Source organism: Peromyscus eremicus, chromosome 1 (assembly GCF_949786415.1).
Source record: "Peromyscus eremicus chromosome 1, PerEre_H2_v1, whole genome shotgun sequence".
In the NCBI taxonomy this organism is placed as follows: domain Eukaryota; kingdom Metazoa; phylum Chordata; class Mammalia; order Rodentia; family Cricetidae; genus Peromyscus; species Peromyscus eremicus.
Genome location: NC_081416.1, coordinates 128,604,609 through 128,627,588, shown reverse-complemented (window position 1 = coordinate 128,627,588; position 22,980 = coordinate 128,604,609). Strand labels below are relative to the sequence as shown.

The 22,980-nt window shown below is 39.3% G+C and overlaps 1 long non-coding RNA gene across 1 annotated transcript in view; it reads right to left on the bottom strand.

Moving 5' to 3' along the window:
• LOC131902304 (uncharacterized) overlaps positions 1 to 22,718 on the bottom strand; it is a 69,601-nt gene extending 46,883 nt beyond the window's left edge. Inside the window, exons 1-2 of the long non-coding RNA XR_009377057.1 lie at positions 22,607 to 22,718; positions 18,413 to 18,478 (exon numbers count right to left, since the gene is read on the bottom strand). This is a non-coding gene — a long non-coding RNA (uncharacterized LOC131902304). The remainder of the gene's footprint in view (positions 1 to 18,412; positions 18,479 to 22,606) is intronic.
• Between the last annotated feature and the right edge of the window lie 262 nt (positions 22,719 to 22,980).

Below are 22,980 nucleotides of genomic sequence, written 5' to 3'. Positions count from 1 at the left end.
ATGTGCCTAGTTTTAGTTTTTACTTGCACACCTTTTCACAAATTATTATTTCTTCATATATTGTTGTTGTTGAAATGTCTCTACAGTAATATGTTTTGAAAATAAGATAGCAACCAAAACCTATTTAAAAACTTCATTGAATTATCACTTTCTTAAGGGTGACAAGAATATTAATTAATAAAGACAGCAATGATGTGTATAAAAATCACCTCCATCTGTAACCAAGATCACTTGGGAAATGAATAAGATGCACCTAAGGCCACTGTCAAATCTCCATAATGTTGCTATCCTTATAATGGGTGACAGAGCCTTTTAAAATGTATTTTTTTGAGAATTTCACCTATGAGTACTGTTTTTCATCAGTTCTTCCATATTCTCCCCAGCCTCTTGAGAGTGTCCCATTACATTTCTTCCCAAATTCATGACCTCTTATTTTTTAACTATTTGTGTGTGTGTGTGTGTGTGTGTGTGTGTGTGTGTGTGTGTGTGTGTGTAATATAACCTCTAAGTGCATTTAGTGTTGTCCATCTGCATATATGAACACTTTAGTGCAGATCACTGGGAACTGATGAACTCCTAGGGAGTGAGGTCCCTGGAGAAGACTGAATTTCCCTCTTTCTGCCACCATTATTTATTTATAGCTCTCCATGTAAGGGTAGCCCTTGTTAGATTTTTAAGGTCTTATTTAGGCAACTATATTATTTTGTAGGTGAAACTTCAATCTCATATCTAGAATTTCATAATCTGTCTACCCCCTCTCCCTGCAATAATCTTTGAGTCTTAGATGTAGGGATTGTGTTGTAGATATATCAGCTGGGGCTGGGTACCCTATGGTCAGTTACTCTCTGCATTTTTGACAGTTGTAGCTTTCTGTAATGGTCTCTGTTCTCGGAAAAAAATAAATTTATTTGATAATGTGTGAGAGCTACATTTATCTGTGGACATAAGGTGCATTAGAATGCACTTAGAAATTATACAGGTGGGAAATAGGCATAACTACCTACCCAGGGCAAATGGCCCTGGGCGGCTAGAATCCATGAGTGTCTGTTCAGTGCCATTAGGACCAGGCAGGCAGAGATGGACACACATGCTCACCCCTGGCCATTTGCCGTAGGCAGGGAGAAGAAACCACAGGCCTGCCCTGTGCCAGGTGGTCAGACACCATTATGGTAAGCAAATATATGGTGGGGTAGGGAAGAGAGAGAGAGGAAGAATGGTTCATGGCCTATGGAGAGAAGCAGATCTGAAGAGGCAAAGGTGGTGAGGAACAGGTTGATGTGGGTGGCCTCCTTGCCACCTGGGGCCATGGTGATGTCTGGGTTTGGGTTGGTGCCAAGGGACATGTATGGATCCATGACACTTCTGTAGCCACAGTCTGTGTTGATGTGTATGGCTCCTGTTAGCATCTAACTGTCCAGGGTCTGGGCCACCACTTTGGGCCATATTGTGCGGATACATGGAGTGTGGACTCCCACCTGGTGTCATGTTGGTGTCCAAAGGTCACTCTACAGCCAGGGCCATACTGATCTGAGTGGCCTGCACTGCCACCCATTGTTGACCAGGCCAAGCTTCATCCTAGCCTTACCGCAGAGAGGGTCTGTGTTGATATCCATGGCTCTTGTCCATTAAAGGCTATGCAGATGTCTGAAGTTTGGACTGCCATCTGGGGGGGGGGGCATGCTGTTGTTCAAGGGCCACCTCGCATGCAGGGCTCTGCATTGATGTCCATGGCCTGCATTGCCACCAAAGGCCACAAGGATCCCTGGCTTCTGGAGCACCACTTGCGGCCATGTTGGGCTCTGAAGGACATGCCAAAGCTGGGACTATGCCAACCTGAGTAGCATGGACTGCCACCTAGGGTCATGACGTCTACCAGGCCTTAGCTGCTGCCGAGGACCATGTCTGGTCTGTGGCTCTACCAAGCCAGGGTCTACAATGTCTATGGGTCCTGTTACTATGGAAGGCAGTGAAGATGCCCAGGGTCTGGGTTGATACCTGGTGCTCAACGATCATGCTGCCACCTGGGCCCATGCCAATCAGGACGGCCTCCACTCCTACCCAGGGCCATTCTGATGTCTGCACCCAAGCTGTGGCTGGGGGCCATGTCTGGACCTGTAGCACTACTGCAGACAGGGTCTGTTGAAGTCTATGGCTCCTGTTACCGTAGAAGGCCATCTGAATGTCCAGGGTCTGGGCCACCTCCTGGGGGCCATGTTGGAGTCTGGGAACCATCCTGCTGCTGAGCCCCTACCAATCTGATCTGAGAGGGCTGAGCTGCTGCCCAGGGCTCATCTGGGTCCAAGCTGCTACTGCTGGCCATGTCTAGGTCCATGGTCCTGCCCTGTCTATGGTCTGTGTTGATGTCTGATGTCCATGTTACTAGAGGGACCCATGCAAACCATATGTTGATACATGTGCTGAAGTATGAAGGCTGTGCTGAGCTGGCCCTTCCCCTCAATGTCCTGAGGAGAGCTGCAATCCCTCACCAGAAATCTGACCCTGACCCTTGTTGGCCCTGGGATAATACACCCAATGATCCCCTAGAAAGCTAGCCCCACCCCTAATAGGAAAGCCTGCTCTCCTACACTTGGAAAAGCTGGCCCCACCATTTATGATGGGTGTGGGAGAGCTGGCTCTGCCTCTCACCTGAGGAGGGTGGTTACAGAGGCCCAGTCAGAGCAACCCAGGTACCACCCAGACACACCACACCCAGGGCTTTGACTTGGCACTCTCCAAAGTCCACCTCATCTATGACCTGCTAGAGCCTGTGAAGGGACTGGCCCTGCAGAACCATAGCTGAAGGATCCCCATGATTCAGACAACTAAAGGATATCTGAGAGGAGTTTCTGTGAGGGTTCAGTATTGATGGTGTACCAGAAGCCAGAGGCCTTGAACCAGACCAATGACTCATTGCAATGAATATTTGCAAATAAAGCTTTATGGACAAAAGGTTCTGCTGTGTGACATACAGCCACTCCCAATGGCACAGAAACAAATGAAGAGGTGATGGAGAGGCGGGGAAGACAGAGAAGCAAAGTCTTTGTTTGTTTTCTTACTCTTTTGTTTGTTGTTTCTTTGTTTTTTGAAAATTAATATTCTTATTTGTACTTTTTATTTTTATCCTATTTTAACATTTCTTTTTTAGTTTTCCTTTTGGGGCACTATGAGGGTAAAGGATGAATACAGAGGGACTGGGAAATGAGTGGGATTGGTGTGCACAATGCGAAGTTCCCAAAGAATCAATAAAAACAGAAATCATACTGGTTTGAGGAAGTGGCGGTAGTACGCTTTCCTCTAAAGTCCATGGTCACCCAGCCCCAGGTAGTGAGCCATGTTTGCAGTGCTGTGCGTGAATTCCCTGCTATTGAACAGGCTATAAATCTAATTTGATAACTGTTGGTTTTCCACAGGGTAAAAGTGCCATTAATGCTCTTTGAAGGATCACCTTGAAGTTCTGGTCATTGTGACTCAGACTTTCCAGCTGAATAGGACTGCTGATTGCTCTGCTCCCTTGGTATAGCCCCTTCAGACACTATGGAGCTAGTCCTCAAGAGAGGAGGCAACCATGTCAGTGGTTCCTCCTCCATAGATAAGCTCCTCCCCATTTCTCCCTTTATAACACCAGTGACCTAATATTCCATTCTCTAGAGTTCCTTTGGTCCTCACTCCCTATAGTCTCTTTTTACTCTTCTGGGTTCTGTGGTTCCCCCAGAGTACATACTCACATCTAAGATTTTGTCTTGAGATCTACAAATAAGAGATAATATGTAGTGTTTGTCTTTCTGGATCTGGGTTACTTCGCTCAGTAATAATAACTTCTAGTTCAACCAATTTACTTGCAAATTTTATTTATTTACAGCATTAATAGTATTCCATTGTGTATATGTACCACATTTTTATTGTCCATTCATCAGTAAAAGAACATTTAAGTTTTAAATCATAAAGATTTTAGATTTTGCATTAGGGTTTGACCCCATGAAGGAGGCTTCTTCTTCACTTGGTGGCACCAAAATACTTCTTAAATCCCATGCTATACTGATTACACAATCACATCTAAAATACTTTCTCCCGATTCTTGGCTATTTCCTAGCATGTTGGATTTTTCATCTCTTTCTTTTTCTTCCTTCCTTTCTTTCTTTCTTTCTTTCTTTCTTTCTTTCTTTCTTTCTTTCTTTCTTCCTTCCTTCCTTCCTTCCTTCCTTCCTTTCTTTCTTTCCTTCCTTTCTTTCTTTCTTTTTTCTTTCTTCCTTCCTTCCTTCCTTCCTTTCTTTTCTTCCTTCCTTTCTTTCTTTCTTTCTTTCTTTCTTTCTTTCTTTCTTTCTTTCTTTCTTTCTTTCTTTTGCTAAGAGGGATTTCCCTTTTGATCTTTCTATAATTTTAGTAGAAAATTCAGTAAATAAGTTCTGTATGCCATTAGCAACCATATCAAGTAAGGATGACGGGGTTGAGTATTGTGACATCCACTCTTCTGCACAAAGCAAGCAAGCATGGTTATTGCACTCATGACCTTACAATAGCTGTGGATACCTATGCACAAAACAAGCAAGCCAAAATTCCAGCATAGATGTGAGAGAAGCTCTCAAGGATTCATGTGTAACTGAAAAACTATTGGCTAATGAAAGAGGAAAAACCAGTTCTTTTTAGAGGTGTGGTCAAGGGTTGATGGTAGAGTACCCAGATGGTAGAGCTCTCCAGTGGAGAGCTCCAAACCCATGCACATATGTACAACCTTAACTGGACTTAGTTGTTTGTTTAAGAAAAAAGGAGGACATAAATTGGGAGAAAAAAATGTTAGATGAGATCAAGAACAGTCTAAAAGGGTAAATGGAGAATGGAAATGATGATATGTTATTCTATGCAAGTGTGAAATTCTCAAAGAAAAAACATACAGAAAGGTTTAAAGTTTAGATAATGAAAAGTGTCCCCTGCATCATCAAAACTTGGAATGGAATTATACATTAATTTGTTTATATATTTGTTATTAAGCCTAGTTTTGGCCTAAGATGACCATTTGAATATCCAGGTCATTAGATAACTGACATTATTTATTTCACTGTAGAGTTTTTTCAAGTATTTTTATTACAAGTAGTGATCTTCCCACAATGTATGTCAAAAAAGTGAGTCTTAATATATAAATTACGGCAGAACCATGTCTATTCATGATAGATCAGTTGCTTAATGCTTGGCATCAAACCATCTGCCTTACTTTCCTCTTCATTCTCATATGAGTCATGCTAAGAAGCCCTCATAGTGGGACATGGTCCACTGCTTTCTGAAATAATAGGTATGTACATATCCACCCTATAATAAGCATACAGAAAGAATAAAGTTGTTAAATATGTTGATGGTAGTCAGATACTATGATGGAGGTTTCCTTACTCAAAGCATGTGTCTTAATTAGGGTTACCATTGCTGTGAAAACAACAAACAAGCAAACAAATAAACAAACACCATGACCAAGGCAACTTATCAGGGTAAGAATTACCTGGGGGCTGACTTACAATTTCAGAGGGTTAGTACATGCTTGTCGTGGTGGGGAACATGGCATCATGTAGACAACCATGTCTCTGAAGAGCTAACATATAACAGGTTGCAGGCAGAAAGAGAGCAACATTGGGTGTGGCATGGGGTTTGGAAACCTCAAAGCCAGTGACACACCTCCTCCCCAAAGGCCACACCTCTTAATCCTTCGTAAACAGGCTACCATCTAGGACCAAATATTTAAACATCTGAGCCTATGGAGGTAATTCTAATTCAAACCACCACAGCCTGATCTTTGAGAAGAGGAGACTTTCTTAGAACTTAGAATATTTAAACTAAAAGTAAAAGTAAAATAGTAAACATGATAGTGGACCACATGAAGACGTAGAAAAGATAGGGAATGATACAATGAAAAGCCAGTGTTGCTGAAAGATTGCTCTCCTGTTGGCAATACTCACAATGTAAAATGTAAAGCCAATTATGGTGGTGTATGCCAGTATGCTGAGGAGTCAGAGGCAGGAGAATTACAATGTAGAAGCAAAACTTGCTTAGAGTCACATTTTTCCTGTGTAGTTTGTCATTTTCTTGACCTTATAACTGCATTCTTTTTAATTTTTGACCTTATAGGTTGAAACTGTGGTCATGATAAGAAAAAATGTTCTTCCCAGACTTAATTATTGTGTGGGGTTTTTGTTTTGTTTGTCTGTGTTTGTTTGTTTTTGTTTTGTTTTGTTTTTGAGACAAGGTTATATTAAACTACCCAGGCTGAATTTGAGCTTGTGAGCATCAGCCTTTCAGGTGGGGGTAGATTATTGGACCTGTATCTAATAAGGCACAGCTACATTCATATTTTTTAAATTAATACATTTATTTATTTTTTTATATGTATGTATTTATATGTGTATATATGCATGAGTACAAAGGAATTCCTGGGGTTTTTTTGTGTGTGAGATCTAAGGATCAACCTCAGGTTGTCAGTCCTGCATTCAAGTACTATTACCTGCTGAGACACCTTTACGGCCCAACATTAATATTTTTAACAATAAATTTAGTTACTATCTTACTTATGTTAGAACATAGTAAACATAATTAAGTGTCATTTATATGTGGTTGCTCTATTACAGAATTAACTAAGAAATGGATCTAATTTATGAATACGCAAAATGAATGGTGACAAAATGATAAAGTATGTCTGAGCATCATCAGGATAATGATCTTTTTTTTTCAATTTCTCATCAATTATAAAGCCCCTTTCTTTTTAATTTTTCTCCTTTAGTAATATTTTCCTTGATGAAGAATGTTTTAAGAAAGAACAAATAGGAAAAGATTGGTCATCTCTTAATGAAAAGTAAAAATTAAATGTGTCTATTTAAAATGGAAATAAAATTGTTTGGATTAATAAATTTTCAAGACTCTGGACATGAGACAAAAGAGCAGTCATGCCACAAAATGATGATGCAAGAATAGAAGCTGTGAAGTTGGGTGAGGTGCCACTTACATGTAATCTTAACACTGGGGAGGCTGGTGGGTGGACTGTGAGTGAGCCTAAGTCTCCCTGAAATAACTAATGAGATCCTATCACAGAAAGACAGACAGAGAGAAAGAAAGGAGGAAGGAAAGAAAGGACAAAGGCAGAAGGACTTCAATGACTGGCCAATTTTAACAACTTGACAGGGTTTCTGAGCCACAAACACGGATGGAAAAGAAGATTTACAGAATCAGGGCAAAATCATGGGGCGAATATTTTTCAAATTTTTGGGGCAGTCTAGAACTAAATCCTGTCATAATTTCCAAGGAAATAAATCTGCTCATAAATCCATGCAAATAATCACCCAAAGATATAAGAAAAAGCAATGCCTGGTATGTAGGCAGGGCTGGAAGAATACCTGTTTTTAGTAGTCTCATTTAGCATTGGCAAAGCCTTCTACAAGTCTTTACGCATCATGGGAAATAATTAATTCTACACTGACAAGACTCTGACCCCATGAATAAAGCTTGAGGACCAGAGTGTCAAATCATTTCTACATAATAATACTCCAGAATAAAGCTCAAGGATTTTATAAGAATACAAAGCTATCAAACATCTGTGAAGGTTCACAGTACCTGGCAGTTAAACCAGGTTTAGTGGTCATATTAAGAGGCAAGAATATTACTACAATGATCAGAAAGGCCAGTCAAGAAAGACTGATAAAGTACTCATTCAGATGTTCAATTGAACGCAATGACACAAGACAACTATTACATCTGTATTCTATCTGCTCAAAAGGTTAAGTAAAAATGTAAAAAGACCAAAATCAAACTTCTAGAGATCAAAAATACCAGTGTTCAGTTATATTTATACTAAATAGTGTCAACAATAGATTAGATGTCAGAGAAGGGATGATTAGTTAACTTGACATAGTAATATAAACAATGCAAAAATACACAAGGAAATAAAAATAGTTTTCAAGAGAGCAGAAAATTTTGAGCCAACTCAGAGCTGTTTAATTCACATATAGTTGGAGTGATTGATGGTTGGTTAATGTCAATTGTCATCTAGACACAATCTAGAATCACCTGGGAAGGAAGTTCCAATGAGTCACTCTCAAGACTAGGTGGGTCTGTTTTGTGTATGAGGGATTATTTTGATTACCTTAATTGAGATAGGAAGAGTAGCCCACTCCAGGTGGCATCATTCCCTAGGCAGAGGATTCTGAATTGTGTACGAGTGGAGAAAATGAACTGAGTGCAAGCATGTGTTTTCATTGCTCTCTGTTCCCTGTGATGTATAAGACATAGCCAGTCCTTGTTATGATGAACCACAATATGAAACTGCAAATTGAATTAAACCCTTTCTCCCCTAAGTTGCTTTTGTCAAGGTATTATATCGTAGTAATGAAAACGAGATTGAGGCACATCATAATTAATCAACAGTAGGTCCAAGAGATCTGAAGTAAGAATGACCTTGAGATCCTCATTGTGTTGAAAATTCTAAGCTTTCCAGATTTAAGAAGCTAAGTGAAAACTAAACACAGGAAATATCATATCAATCAAAGCAGATTCAAATCACTGAAAAATCTATCTAGATAAAAAGTCACTTAGTTTCACAAGCAAACCGATAAGAATTGCAATATATTCCTCTAATAGAGCTTGCAAATAAGTAGTAAATTGCAGAAAACTCTGTCAAAAATGAAATAGAACTTTAAAAACTTTTCAGTGTTCCCTCAAAGAAGCTTCCTTAAAAAAATTTCCTCACATCAAACAGTACAAGAACCTGAAGACAGAAGCTGATGCAGAGGCCATGGAGAGGTGCTGCTTACTGGCTTGCTCCACATGGCTTTCTCAACCTATTTTCTTATAGAACCTAGAACCGTTAACTCAGGCATGACCTCAACCTTGATGGGCTGCACCCCCATTACCCCCAATTAAGAAAATATCTGATAGAAGGAGACATTATGGGGTTAGGGAGAAACCTACTGTTAGGGAAATTCCCAGGAATCCACAAGAATCATCCCAGATTAAACTACTAGCAATAGTGGAGAGGGTGCCTGAACGGGCCTACCCTGGTAATCAGATTGTTGAATACCCTAACTGTCATCATAGAAACTTCATCTGGGAACTGATGGAAGCAGATGCAGAGATCCACAGCCAAGCACCAGGCTAAGCTCCAGGAGTTTAGTCAAAGAGAGGGAAGAGGGATTATATGAACACGTGGGGGAGCGGGGGTGTTGAGATATGATGGGGAAATCTACAGAGACAACTGAACCAAGCTCATAGGAACTCACAAACTTTGAACACAACTGAACCAAGCTCATAGGAACTCACAAACTTTGAACCAACAGCTGTGGAACCTGCATGGGACCAGACTAGGCGCTCTGCACATGGGAGACAGTTGTGTAGCTTGGTCTGTTTGAGGGAACCCAGCAATGGGATCAGGATCTATCCCTGGAGACTTAGCTGTCTTTCTGGAGCCCATTAACTATGGTGAGATACCTTGCTCAGCCTTGATGCAGAACAGAGGGGCTTGGTCCTGACTCAACTGAATGTATCAGGCTTTACTGACTCCCCATGGAAGCCTCTATCCTTTTGGAGAAGGGGATGGGGGGCCCAGGGGAGGGCAAGATGAGGGGGGAGTGGGAGGAAGGATGAGAGGGGGATCTGTGGCTGGTATGTAAAATGAATAAAAAACTTCCTTAAATAAAAAATGAATATGAAAAAAAAGAAGAAAAATCCCTATAGGTTTGCCTAGGGCCCAGTCTTAGGGAGGCATTTCTCAGGTGGAGTCCCCTCCTCTCAGATGATTCTAGTCTGTGTCAAGTTTATATAAAATTAGCCACTACACATGTCAATGTAGATGAGGAAATCTCATGGGGCCCTATCCTTAAAGGAACAATTATAAGCAATTAAAGAGTGCTTAGATAGGGAGAACTAGTATTTCTTGGTGATAAGCCCCAAACTGGTTATCCATTATCAAGGTATGGTGATTTGAATAGAAATGCCCCCCATAGACTCATGTGTTTGAATGCTTGGCCCATAGGGAGTGTCACTATTAGGAGGTATGTCCTTATTGGAGTAGGTGTGGCCTTGTTGGAGGAAGTATGTCACTGTTGTGGTTCACTTTGAGGTCTCATATGCCCAAGCTATGCCCAGTGGAGAACTCAGTTCACTTCCTGTTGCCTGTGGATCAAGATTTATAAGTCTCAGCTACTTCTCCAGCACCATGTCTACCTGAATGCTGCCATGTTTCTCATCATGATGATAATGGACTAAACCCCTGAAACTGTAAGTCAGTCCCAATTAAATATTTTCCTATATAAAAGTTGCTGTCATCATGGTGTCTCTTCACAAAAATAGAAACCCTAAGACACAAGGCTTCAGTACTAAAAACATACAGATGCAAGCAACACTAAAGAGAATCAGCATATATATGTATATATATATATATATATATATATATATATATATATATATATATATATATCACAGATAGCAAATAAAGAAAAAGAGACTTCAGATTGGAGAGTGATGGAGATGTCAGGGGCTGGAGAGATGAGGTGAGAGAATGATGTAATTATACTTTTAAAAATATTAGATCAATTTAAAAAAGAAAAATGCAATAAAAAAATACCTGATAGCTCAGTTTATACTTGCCACCAGACTAATTGTGTGATCTGGGTTCAATCCCTGGAGACCACATCGTGAAAGGAGAGAACTCATGCTAATTTTCTATTTCTCTCCGTGTGAGCACTGTGGCATGCCCAATGCACACACTACCTAAAATAAATAAATTTAACTTTTAAAAAATACATGATTAATGTTAAGGAAAACAATCAAAGAGAAGAAAAAAAACAATAAACAAGTCAAATAGTAAGGTAATAAATATAAACATGTCAATAATGAGATTAAATAAAAAGGGTCTAAACAACCCAATAAAAGAGAAACAATGTGTGATTGTATTAGAAAGCAAGGCCTGACTATATGCTGACTATAAGAAACACATAATTTAAATACAAACTCAAACATAGTTTAAAATTAAATAAATGAAAAAAATGCATACTATGTTAACACTGTTAATAAAAGAAAGCAGAAATAATTACATTAATATCAACCCAAACAGAGAAAAAGAGTCATCCAATAATAGAAATAAAGTCATTTATCAAAATAACACAATCTAAAACTTCTGTACCTCTCAACTGGAAATGATCATACTAAGTGAATTAAGCCAGTCTCTGAAAGACATGTGTCGCATTTTCTTTCAACTGGGGTTCCTAGGTGTCTATAAATAAACACATAGATATACAACCTTATATGCATATATGTGCATCTGCAAAATCACACCAAAATAGGAGCAAAACTTTTGTATGGCCAAAGGACAAATTTGTGTGGTAATTTTTAAATTAATAATTGATGTACGAAGGCTCAGCCCACTGTGGATGGTGCCATCCCTGGGCAGGTAGTTTTAGGATGCATAAAAAACACAAGCAGAACACACAATGAGGAGCAAATCAGCAAGCAATGTTCTTTCTTGGTTTTGCCTCTGTTCCTGTTAAAATTCCTGTCCTGACTTCCCTCGGTGATGATCTGTGAATGGGACATGTAAACCTATAAGCCCCTTCCTTCCAAGTTGCTTTTTTTCATGGTGTTTTATCACAGCAATAGAAAATAAACTTAGGCCATCTCTTAATGGATATTGGTGACAAAAATCCAGTTGCTGAAAGGAATGAATTCTCTGAGTTCCTCTTCTGCACGTGTATACTTTTAAATTGCTTATTTTTGAGCACATGCAAGTACTAGAAGTCCCTGAGAAAGATGCATTTGGGATCTGAGTTCCCACAATATGCAGAATGTACATGAAAATCCCTGGATTGTAGGTTACTTTGAAATTTCTAACTGATTAGCATTTTCCCATGAGTTACCCAATATTTAGCACACATTTCTTTGCTGTTTTTGAAACCAACAGGTAAACTCAATCAATAAACAATATTATGGCTATATTTATAATTATAAGCCTTTAATGCTAATCAAATTTGTACCTTGATCCTTGACTTACGTACATGTGTTTATTGATCATAGCTCATTTTCCAATAAATTTTATTATCAAAAAATGTGCAAATAACAAGCTGGCTTTTTGGAACCCATTACCTATGGTAGGATGCCTGGTTCAGCCTTGGTATAGTGGGGGTGGGGCTTGGAACTGCCTCAGCTGTATGTCCCAGGCTTTGCTGACATCCTATGTGAGACCTTACTGTTTTGGAGGAGGGCATGGGTGGTGCGTCTGGGAGGGAACTGGGGGAAGTAGGAGGAGGGATGAGAGGGGGATCTGTGACTGATATGTAAAATTAATAAAAAAAAAACTTCTTAAATTAAAAAAAATTTTAAATGTGCAGATAAATAAAAAGTTATACACCAAATTAACCAGAGCCAGTGTCTACACAACTTCATATACTTATATACAGTTGAACTGGGGTTCAAAGTGGAAGATATGGTATTTCACAATTCTTTCAGTATCAAATATATTTTATATACTTACCCACCACCAAAACCAAAAAGTTTACAACAGAGTTAGAACTAGAAAATGATTAGCTTTATATCCTCTATACCTCTTTATACCATCATTCATAACTCTTGTCCATTACCTAAACTCATTTCTTCCTCATCCACTCATGTTTAGCTTTCCTTATTATACTGCACCCACAATGTGGTGGTATTGTGTTCCCCAAAATACTGTGCACCCTAATAAACTTATCTCGGGTCAGAGAACAGAACAGCCGCTAGATACAGAGGCTAGAAAATGGTGGCACTCGCGCCTTTAATCCTAGCATTCCAGAGGCAGAAATCCATCTGGATCTCTGTGAGTTCAAAGCCACATTGGAAACAGCCAGGCATGGTGACACACGCCTTTAATCCCAGAAAGTCAGCCTTTAATCCCAGGAGTGAGTACAGAAAGCAGAAAGGTATATAAGGCGTGAAAACCAGGAACTAGGCTGGTTAAGTATTCAGGCTTTCGAGAAGCAGTTCAGCTGAGATCCATTTGGATGAGAACTCAGAGGTTTCCAGTCTGAGGAAACAGGATCAGCTGAGGAAATGGCAAGGTGAAGTAGCTGTGGCTTGTTCTGCTTCTCTGATCTTCCAGCATTCACCCCAATAACTGGATTCAGATTTATTCTTATTTAATAAGACCTTTTATGATTCGTGCTACATATGTGTGTGTGTGTGTGTGTGTGTGTGTGTGTGTGTGTGTGTGTGTGTGTGTCTGTGTCTGTGTTATATTCCACATAGGAGACATAACATTTAGTTTCTTTCTTTCTTTCTGATATTGTGTGACCTCACTTAATATTATGCATTCTGACTCCATCCATTTTCCTGCAGGGAATAAAACTGCCACTCAGCAAAGGAACAAATGAACTGAGTAGACTTTTTTTTTTAAAAAAAGAAGCACAAATGTCCAATGATTATTTTCTTTAAATGTTCATTATTGCCAGCAATCAGGGAAATGCAAATTAAAAGTACTTTGAGATACCCCTCATCTCAATCAGAATTGCTATCAACAGAATGGATGACAACAAATGTTGTCATTATTCACTGTTGCTAGAGGGACAAATTAATACAGTCATTGTGGAAATCAGTTTGGGGATTTCTCAAAAAGTTAAAAATAGAACTATCATATGACACAGATATTTTGCTCCATATCGTGCCACAGAAATACTGGCATCCCCATACATATGATTGTTTTTTCATTATAGCAAGGAACAACTAAGCACGACTGAGGGCATTTGTCCGTCATAAAGTATACACACTGAAGTGAAACACTATTAAACCTGTGCTGCAAGACAGAACTCATGCCTGGGACAAAACCATGTGATCTTAGTGGAAAACCTATTAACATCATTCTGCTAAATGAACACAGTATCTAACACTGACCCTGAATTCACATTTTTGTACCCATAAGGTAGTGTATCACTCATACTTCACTAGAGAGACATCTTTATAAAGTACTTGGTGACTAATACAGAGAGGCACAGCTGGGCAATGTGAAGAAAATAAGAGAATATGGAATGCTATGGTCTAGATGGGACATCTATAGCACATCCCCACCTCCTAGGGCTCAGGACCATTGCAGAACCTGGGATAGAAAATCATGAAGAACTGGAGGTAGTTGATGGACATCTTTGATGAAGCATTATTTGCCAGATAGGACAACACCATTGATTGCACAGATAGACTCACAGTGGCTATGACCACAGACACAAGACCTAAATAGGATAAAGTCAGACATAAGCACAGTATGGATGGGAGAGTGTCTCATGTAGTCCTATCCATAGCTGAGAAGTTATTGGCAACTCAAAGCTTCTTGGAGAGGGAGAGTAAGCTTTCTTCAGGGATGTGCTCTTCTAAGAGACTACCCATGCTTCAGTAGATGATCCTACACCCATATACATACAGGCGGCAGTAAGTGGAGTCAGTGGGTTTTGAGAGACAGAGAGAGAGAGAGAGAGAGAGAGAGAGAGAGAGAGAGAGAGAGAGAGGGAGAGAGAGAGAGAATGACGTTTGGAAGGGAAAGTGAAGATAGAGAAGAAACAGGTGAATAAATGGTAGGTAGATTTGACTAAACATAGTATACTTATGCATGAAAACCTCAATTTCAAAAGTACAGGAAAAATAAGATACCACAGATTGAACTTTCAAGCTCACATTTAGTAAAGCTCCACAATTCTGCATGGCGATGAATATCGTGTTGACAGTATCCCTCCAAATAACCTCCATTCGCCAGATATAACCCTAGATTACTGCTCAGAAACGGGGTGCCAAGCCATTCAATTAGCACTGAATCCATGCGCTGGACAATTAAGTTAGCACATCATGGCATGGTACCCGCCACTCATTTCACCTTCCTCTTTGATCGCCATCTGATGTATAAGGCATTGCTGACACAGGCTGCTCTGATACCAGTTTACCAAAGAGATTACAAAAATTGTTTAGAGAGTGTACACAGTTCTTCAAAGATAAATGCACACCAGAGAAAATCCTAACAGCTTTTAATTTCCATGCTTTTCAGTTTTATTGTTGTAAATGCAACTGTTTATAGGACTAATGACACAGGCTGGCTCTGTTGAGTCAATTACACCAGTAGGCAGTTGGATCGTATTCTTTACTCATGTTCCATTTACACAGTGTGGATCTCTGATATTTGACTAAATTGAATTGCACCGGAGTGCCTTGGTGCTTCCCATCCTCTGCATCTCTGCACACTTTATAGCACAATGAAATAAATGATAATATGCTGGATCCAGGGTGGTGAGTGTGCACAAGCACATGTGGCCTGAACTACACAGTGAGCAATAGTCAGCCAACAGCTTGGTTTGTTATATTAGATGGCTCAACTATGGCAGCTTTCCATGGGAAGAATCTTTTCAGCCTTATATGTGTATTTATGCCTTGACTGCGGGTTTATTACTGCTCTGCTTCTAAATTTTATAGAAGAGAAAGTGGGGTTAATGAAAACAGAAAAGGGGAGAGATTTGCGACCTTGAGTGCTCATATTTGCTATTGTAACAGGACCATCTGGACTCTGGTAGCATGCAGGCAGATGCTGCACATGATCCCCACACACTCTTAAATACCAGAGTGCTCCTTTGCTGACCCACAACTAAGCACTCAATTCTGGTAATGAGCCTCCCAGTGTGTAAAGATCTTGAGGTAATAATTTATGATACACTGTGGAAAGATGTGGAATGCAGGGAGGGCTGCCCTATGGGACTACAGTTAGCAAGCTTATTCATTTCCTTCATGGCGTATATTGTGATATTGCAATCATAAACATCAACCATACATGGTATATACATAATCTGATCTAATTCCAGTAGCACATACCAAGATTGCAGCACTGCCTACCATAATGCATAGGAACTGGAGACTCATGCTATGCTATATATGTTAGCCATAGAAAACATTATTTTTAACTTTGGTTAGGTTTTTAGAGACATGATACTCATAAAGCTTGCACTATCATTTTAAAAGAAATACAAGATTACTACACTTCTAAAACACAGTCTCAAAAGCTAACTAGTTAAAGGATAATACCATTTATCCTTAATATGGATATCACTTGGAAACAATAAGATAATCCAGCTTCAGCAAGAAACATGTAGCTTTAGAATTAAATTTCAACCATCAGTTGGGACTAATAACACTACCTGGAAGAAATCATATAAACAAATTTAGACACTTATAGTCTTAGTAAGTATCTATATTATAGAGTCAATGGATAAATGGCAAAGATTGAAAGTCTCTGTCTCAATGTTTTTATCAAGTATAATTTTCAACTTAACAACAGAGTTGGTATTTTAATTAATATATTTTAATATAAACTCAAGCACAGGAGTTTAAGAGACAGAGCAGAAAACTGTAGGGAATCAAGGCACATCTGAGAACATAAGTGTGAGTCTCCCAAAGAATATTAACAGTCAGTAAAGCTACTTAAGTGTGGGTGCAAGCTCCTTGAGGGAAAGGTGCCTAATTGCTTTAAGAATAATCAAGAGAAGTTAAGCAACATGCCTTTTTCCTATCAAAAGAAAGCATGTGACATGAACTTACTCCTTTCTTGCTTTTGTGGGAGACTTTGATAACATTCTTTCTCTAAGGGCATCACTGCTATCTTTCCGGGACCCATATTTTCCAACCACGGTATGGGAGATGAAGTGCCAAAGAGAGGAGTTTTTCAAACCAGACATATGAAGCTCAGAAAGATAACATGGTCAACCTCTGATCACTGTAAAAACACAAAACAGATTTGGAAAAGTCTATAATTTCCCTTCAGATTCAACTTCTTCCTTTTTATGTATTGAAGAAATTTGTAGAGGGTCATGGCACTAGATTTCTGTCTATGTTAGTTCATTACAGTGGTTTTTATGTGGGTGAACGCATTAGTTACTTGTCTTGTTGCTAATGAAAACAGCAACGTGAGGAAGGAAGTACTTATTTTGGCTTAACATTACAGAGTAATAATCCATCTTGGCAAGGTGGTGTGGCAGGAGTAGCAAGAAGTAGCCTGTCTTGTTGTGTGAAAAAGTAGAGAGCAGTGAATACCTGTTCAGCATGTTGAGTGTGAGACAACTCTGACTCTAAATTCTATAAAATTGACAATTGAAATTAACCATCATTGTAATCATTTTTAACAAAAGGAAAGAGTTTTCTTAAAGAGCTATAGCTCTTGCCCCACTCAGAAACTGTAGGAGTAGACTGGAAATAAGAGTGATCTCCATTCAGTTCACAAGAGCATGCAATGATGTGATTGGCTCTGAGTTACTATAATGTAAGCAATGTAAGATGAGTAGCTAAACAGGCTGGAGAGATGGCTCAGTTGTTAGAAGCCCAGCTAGCTCTGTCGGCAGAGCATGAGACTCTTCATCTCAGGGTCATTGGTTCATGCCCCATGTTGGGTGCCAGAAGTAAGACGAATTGCTAAGTGGTCTTAATAATAATAATAATAATAATAATAACCCAGAGCCAGATATTGGGGTAAAAACCGAGAGATCAGAGGAATAGAAAAAACCACAGCCAACTTCACCTTACCAACCCTCAGCCTCCAGAGCAAGCCACTTCCGGTATGCTCACGCCTACATCCTTTCTGTCCCTGACATCTCACTGCCTGTTTCTGCCCAGCTCTATCACTTCCTGTCTGTCTGTACTGACCTCCAGACATCTGTGATTAACTAGCATTGAAAATTACAGGCATGTGCCACCACGCCTGGCTCTGTTCCCCAGGGTGGCCTTGAACTCACAGAGATCTGGATGAATCTCTGCCTCCTGAATGCTAGGATTAAAGTCATATGCTACAGTTGCCTGACTTCTATGTTTAATATAGTGGCTGTTTTTTCCCTCTGATCTCCAAGTAAGCTTTATTGGGATGCACAAATAAAATATCACCACAAAGCAAAAAACTACCTTCTGAAATTTCTGGACAAAATAGATTAAACATATGTAAATTTTAATCTTCTGTGGTAAAATACTGAGAATCATTTAGCTTTGACTTACAGCGAGTGTAGCCCACACCCAACATAATCTTTGCTGATTCTTGTCAAATAAAACTATTTTAGAAAATCCCAAACTAAATAGCATAGTTGGTTAAGCAGTGCCTCAAATACATTGTGTTTAATATTTGAGTCTTGATATAAATAGTTTGGAGATTACAACAAATTGGAAAATATTAAAAAAATAATTTGGGGGCATTGTAACCATCATGAATACCAATGGTTTCAATTTCACATTTTTTAGTTCACTAAACAAAAACATGTAGGATTTCATGAGTCCTGAAAATATCGTGAATGCATGAAGGCTAAGGTATTCAGCAATGTATGTCTCATGTACACATACTCATTATATGGATCTCAAGCACACGCATGTATGGAGCTAAGTGTCCTGTCTCAATCACCCTGAAAATGAAATATTTTACCTTATTTCTCAAGTGGAGAAGCTGGCAGGAGAAAGGCATCATAGTTTTCCCAACGTCAGAAGAATACTACAAACAAGAGGAAAATTGAGTCTTTTTCATTCTCTGGTACCTGTTATCTTTGCATTGATCCTATCCACAAAGAAATATGCAACCTCCGTGTTTTCATTCAGTCAAATAATTAGCTCCTTTAAAAAAGAAAATAAATAAATTACATGATGTAAACATTCTCTTCTAGTGGATTTAAAGGGACCTCTCCAAATACTGAGTAAGATCCTGGAATACCTTAGCTTTTAGAAGTATATCGAGGAAGTAGTATGAAAGACTTAGGACTGTGAGCACTGAGTTCAGTTGGTTTCCGGTCCAGTGTAGGTTCCACTATTCATTAGCTGTGTCACAGTGGATGACTTATTTAAACTCTTATGTCTGTCCTGCCAAGTTTATAAAGCAGCTGTGTGGCTTAGATAAATTGAACTGCCCGACATAAAGAAAGTCATAGATTCTGATGAAAAGAATTAGATATATAAACTTATGTTAATTACATTTCTCATTGCTGTAACAAAATATATAAAAGAAGAATTTAAAGGAGAGCATATTTATTCTGCCTTACAGTTTCAGAAGTGTTAGTCCATCACAGAGAGAGGAAATCATGATGGAGCAAAGCAGTTTACACAGTGGCAACCAGGAAGTGGGATACAGCATATAGAAGGGGGACTGGTCATTTAATAGCCCTCAAGGACAGGCTCCCTGGTGATATAATTTCTTCGCCAGTGTCCCATCTCTTACTTTTTACTACATCCCAATAATTCCATCATATCATGAATCCATCAAGAGATTAATCCATTAACATAATTCTCTTTGGAAAGGTTTTCACAGACACACTCAGAAGGATTCTTTCATAATCTGCATGATTCTCAATCTAGACAAGTTTGAAGAACAAATTGAACCATCAGACAACACTTGAATATCAGAAGACATTGGCAATGGGAAGGTCTGGCCTCAGTATTTTCATCATCTCTACCCAGCACGTGCACGTCTGGCAGGAGTACCCTTTCTTCAGGGCTTGTCTTTGCTGATGCATCAGCCTAGTGAATTATCCAAAGGTGTAAAACAGTTTTTCAAAGTCGTTGTCAGTAGCTATTTGAGACAGGGAGTGCCAATTGCCCTTGGAAGGCACAAAGCATTATCTGACATATAATCCTAACCAGGCCACTTGACAGTACCTCAGGGCCCCAGTAGCATCAGTTCCACTGCCAGGTGAGCCGATTATTTGAGGGAATTTCACTCACCTGATCTCCTATTAGCTCTGCTTCACAAACCAGAGCATGTGTTATATTTAGTGTGATGGTGACCCTGCTGCAGAACGCAGGTACATTAAGGATACCTAATTATGGTTGATGGTCCTACTCAGTTGCTTAGGGAGTAAGACATGATAGGGATTTGTGACATTAAATTATTCAATAACAAGAGATCATGTTTTGGGTACCACTAACTAGTGAGTTAAGCAATCCAGGGATGAAAATTGAAATGTATCATTATTTTAGAAACCATTTTATGAAAGAACTAGGATTTCGTATATATTTGGCAAATTCTCAGCTCATTTGACCCAATATATTTCCAGAAACATGTCAATTAAAAATATGTCCTTTGGAAGAGAGGAGAGGAGTACAGATTCCAAGATAATAAATACTGGGAGAGGGAGGTCAGATCCCTGACTTCCAGCTGGCATGACAGAGGTGGTTATAATTGAGAAAAATAAAAACTGGAATTAGGCAGCCGTGCTATAAAGGCAAGCTGCTCCCCTTCTGCAGTGAGGCTGGTGTGCCTCAGAATCCACCTTTTTAACTATCATGTTCTCTGCAAACTCTGGAACCTCTGATACCATGCTTGTATTCTGCTGATGATTAACAGTCACTTTTCTAAGTTTAAATATGCATCACTGGTTTTTTGGGTTTTTTGTTTGTTTGTTTGTTTTTTGTTTTTAGTTCAGGAATTTGAGAACTATTCTATGTGCTTTTTGCCTAATTCTAATAGGACTGTGAAGTGGACAAGTTAAAAAACAAACACTACTCCAGTTAGATTCATGCACATATTTGAAGATGAGTACACCCTGCAGTTCTACAACAACCTGAATAGAGAAGATAGGACTCATTCTAAGTCATCATAAAGGAACACCTTTCAAAAACGCAGGTCATTATGTTTTTTGGACGCTGCTATTGTATTTGGTCCCAAAGTCTTTGTCTGAAACTTTCTGTCTCTAACCTTTCCTTGTGGACTGAGCAGTTGTCAGCACCCCCCACCCCTGCCCAGTGAGAGACAGCCACCATTGGACTGTTCTGACTGCTGAGGCACCAGCTTTAAGGACCAAATAACTAATGGGTTCTCAGCTCTCCAGCATGATTCTGCTGTTGTTACTACTCTAAAGATGGCCTATTAAGTCATTCTGTCTATCTGTCTATCTGTCTGTCTATCTATCTATCTACCTATCTATCTATCTATCTATCTATCTATCTATCTATCTATCTATCTATCTATAGATTCATCCCATTGGTTCTGTTCCTCTAGCCAATCCTGACGAATACACATTCCATTGTATTATCAGAGATTTACAGCATACAGCATAGTCACTCTCTTTAGGATCTTTATTTCTCTATGTATCTGCTTCATGAATTTCAATTTATTTGTAGACAAGAATAAAATAGAAATTTTATCTTTGCCTGTATTATTTTTAATCTAGCATCTAGTACCTGAAAACAGCTCCAGGACCATTTCCTTCTAAACCTATAAGGGTTCTTAGAAAGGATTTATTCTCACTGGTGTACTGGCCTTAGGGTCAGAGTTATCACTGGCATTGTGTTGCTCTTTGGATCTGAGTTCTCACTGGCATTTTGCTGGTCTTCTCCTCCTAACAAATCACTTTACACTTTGCCTCATTTTCCACCAGAAATTTGCTCTTTACCAAAGTAGGGAAAATCTACCATTGGAGAAATAAAGAATGATCTGCAGCTATATACAATATCTCATTGTGTCACTCAGAAAAAACAGTGACTCTGCTTGCTAAATCCTCTCCATCTTTTTTTTTTCCCTCTTGGGTTTTTGAGAAAGAATCTTGCTAAGTGGCTCAGACAAGCCTTTAGTTTATAGTCTTCCTTCTTCAGTCTCCTGAATTCTAAGACAATAGTTATGAGCCACCCATCCCAGTTTTCCATCTGTAATTTTGTCAGCCATACCTACAGCTCTCTGTGTGGTAGTACTGTACTCTTACCGTCTAAAGAAGTTACATCCTATTATTCCTTCCTGCTTTCCCCCCTCATCTTGTCTTTCTTTCTCTGTTGAATTTGTTTTGCTCTCATCCACTATGTCTTTTCATATACCCACAGCCACTTTTCCTGACCTCTTATACTTAAAATGACTTGTATGTGGGGGTTGAGGATACCCTATGGGCACAAGCAGAAATCATTCGTTTGTTATCTCAAAGAGCCAGAGACACCCATTTGTCAAGAGCTCACACATAACAATATATAAGATACTACAAGCTTCTATATATTGACTACACTGATTCTGAGGATTGAGGCACCCAGGGAAGCAAATATTTTCCCTGTCAAGTTGGATAATATACTTTCCATTTATATCTCAACTGCCTATGCTTTACTTCCTAAGCATCCTGCTCAGTTTAAAACTTGATCTGCAGATCTGTTGGGAGCAGAGATGGCACTTGCAAGTGAAACCCTGTTTATGGGACTGGAAGGAACCAAGATTACTGATTCTTTTGAAACTTGTGTTGTTTCAAGGCAGTACAATCCCCACAGAACTCTGAGAACATGTCTTCAGGGAGAAGATTTCTCTGTCAAAGTGCCATGCAGAGTGAAACTCGGGCTCTCTAATAGCACCAAGCTGTGGCTGCATTTTCAGAGGGGCAAGAAAAATACAGCCAAGATAGATCTCTTAATACATTCTTTACTTTTGTGTCTGTGTCCTGTCCTGTCCAGTACTCTCAGCCAAACCCTCCCCTTGGGGACCTGCAAGAGCTTCCTGACTGCCTGTCTTGTCTTGGGAGTCAAGAATAATCCTGAAGTCTCAACTGCAGCAAAAAGGACATACCTGAGGGGAACTGTGGCACACACATGCAGGCACACACATACAGGCACACACGTACAGGCACACATATACAGGCACACACATCCCTGAATTGCTTACATTAACAGGTGACAGGATGGGATGAGAGAGTCATTCTATTATTCTCCAGCCCAAGCTATGATCCAGGCAGGGGAGACAATCTGGTAATTTTATGGAAGACAACTACTGACTGTCTTATCGCAATCCTACACTTTTGGGATATAGTCATTTTGTTTCACAGAGTTGCAAATCTGTAACGGAAAACACTGGTATAAGCCTAAATATTAAATAAGAGGCACTAGATACATGTCTCTATGCTTTAATTTTTACAAAATTAAATTGTCAGTTCTTAAGGATAGACATTTATTAGCTTTTATCCTCAATTAGCAAAATTTCCATTAAATAAAATATTAGGGGCCAGTGGGATGGCTCAGTAGATAAAAGTCCTTGCTATC